The following is a 2320-nucleotide window of genomic DNA, read 5'->3' on the forward strand; positions in this document are numbered from 1 at the left end:
CTGGCATGCACAGTTCACAATGGGGTTTGCATTCTGTGACAACCTAACATTGCCTCTGATTTGAACAGAGGTGGAGCTCAGGTGCTAGTGCTCACTCTCACTCACTGCTCACCTCCTGCTATGTGGCCCTGTTCCTAACAGGCCACAGACTGTAGCCCATGGGTTTTAGACCCCTGCTGTAGTAGATGCTAGTTAACAGAACATATTTGATTGCTGATATTGTTTGCAATTAATTATCTTACTTGAGGAAAATGATTAAATGTAAGTTAGTCACCTTAACATAATATTCAGAATGTAAGATGTAACTTTCATTACTCAATTGTTTTTATTATTTCTTTGGTATATTTTATGTTTTTTTCTTTTTTATTGTAATATTTTATTGGAAAACAAATATACAACTTGGAATGGATTTTAGGCAAATTATGCCATCAGCAGATTATCTTTAAGTGGCTAACAACAGTGTAAAAAGCAAGTAACAGGAGGAGAAAATGTTTCCAGTACAAGACAAGCAGTATGAAAAAATAGTATATAAAAACCTGAATAACACACCTTTTTTGCAATAGTGCAACTTTTTAGTTCATATTGTTGACTGTTTATAGTCTACACAGTTACAACTTCACACTTCAACAACATGCTCACAGATCCTAAAGAAACCTACTTTATAAGAAGGCATAACCTAGATATTCCTTCATTTGACCAACTCCATCTAATTTTAGATGTGCAGAATGGCTTAGGTATATATTCAAGTGTAAGCCACATACAACATATTACTTGATCAATATTCTAAAATCAGGTTTCAGGACAATGACATTAAGAGAAAGGAAGAAAACATGGAGGAATGAAGTCCTAACTACTATACATCCATATGGTGTTATTTTTTGACAGTAGTGAAAAGCCTTTACAGATAAGTTACAAAGAAAAAGCAAATAAACAATTTTGTACAAGAAATGTAACACATTCTGTACAATGTCAACTTTGCTGTCATCATTTGTACAAACTCTCCATACTTTACTTGACGATCACCATCAATATCTGCTTCCCTGATCATTTCATCGCCTTGGTATCTGTTAACTTCTTTCTAAGGTTTATAGGGTGAAGCTCTGTTGCACTAATATAACCATTGCCAACCTTATCAAACACATGGAATGTTTCTTTTTCACTGTCTGGGTCTTTCATTTGTCTTGCCATCATTGTCAGAAATTCGAGAGGGTCAATTGTGCCCTTACCATCAGCATCTACTTCATTAATCATATCCTCTGCTTCTGTTGGATTCTACCCAAGATACTTCATTACAGTTCTCAATTGCTTTATTGTTACAGTTCCATCATCATCCTTGTCAGATAGAGAAAATATTCCTTTGAATTCTGCAATCTTCTCTCCCATCAGTTGGTCACCTGGGCCGCAAGCACTACTGGTTTCACAGATGCAACCATACAACCTCATGGCTGGCTGGCTGACTCACTCTACTCAGACTCATTTTTTTTTTGTTTTATTTAGCCTTACATTGCTTTTGTTTCCTTATTTTCCTAAGGTGGAAACTTAGATGATTGATTTGAAATCTCTATTCTTTTCCAATATGTTTTTAATGTTATTATACATTTCTCTTTAAGCAGTGCTTTTGCTGCATCCTACAAATTTTGATATTTTAAATTCATTTTCATTTACTTAAAATTGTTTTTTAAAATTTCCCTTGATATTCCTTTAGCCATATGTTATTTAGGAGTGTATCATTTAGTCTCCAAATATGCAGTATAGAAAACATTGAAAAATAATTATAAAAATGTGTTATTTTATATTTAAGCAAGAGCAAATTCCAGAGAAACTGTTGCATATATGTAAATATTTAATACCCAGATGATGAAAAAATGTGCAAAAATATTTACCTGTTTTTAGGATAAGGAAGGATATCCTAATCATAGGTAAGCAATCTATAGTAAAAATTGATAGGTTTTTAAAATATTTAAATTAACATCAATCTTATGGTGATAGAAGTCAGAGTAGTGGGAGTGGATTAACTTTGGGCTGAGTCACAAGAGGGATTTCTAGAACACAAGTTATATTCCATTCCTTTACTTTGGTAATGGTCACATCACTGTTCATTTTCTGATAATTTATCAACATGCTCATTTCTAATTGTGCACCTTTCTATATGCATAATGTGTTTTAATAAAATGTATACAAATTTAGTAGATCAAGACAACTATAAAATAATCACTGGTAGAAAACAGAATTGTAATATGTTTTATAGAATATGTTAATACTAGGACTATAGAGTTATGTTAATCATTAAGAAAACCATAACCACCTAAGATGATACACA

The 2320-nt window shown here is 32.7% G+C and overlaps 1 pseudogene; it reads right to left on the reverse strand.

The window, feature by feature from the left end:
* Positions 1–898: 898 nt before the first annotated feature.
* Positions 899–1443, reverse strand: LOC126959152 (calmodulin-like; annotated as a pseudogene).
* Between the last annotated feature and the right edge of the window lie 877 nt (positions 1444–2320).

The sequence above is a fragment of the Macaca thibetana genome, chromosome 7 (genome assembly GCF_024542745.1).
Source record: "Macaca thibetana thibetana isolate TM-01 chromosome 7, ASM2454274v1, whole genome shotgun sequence".
Classification (NCBI taxonomy): domain Eukaryota; kingdom Metazoa; phylum Chordata; class Mammalia; order Primates; family Cercopithecidae; genus Macaca; species Macaca thibetana.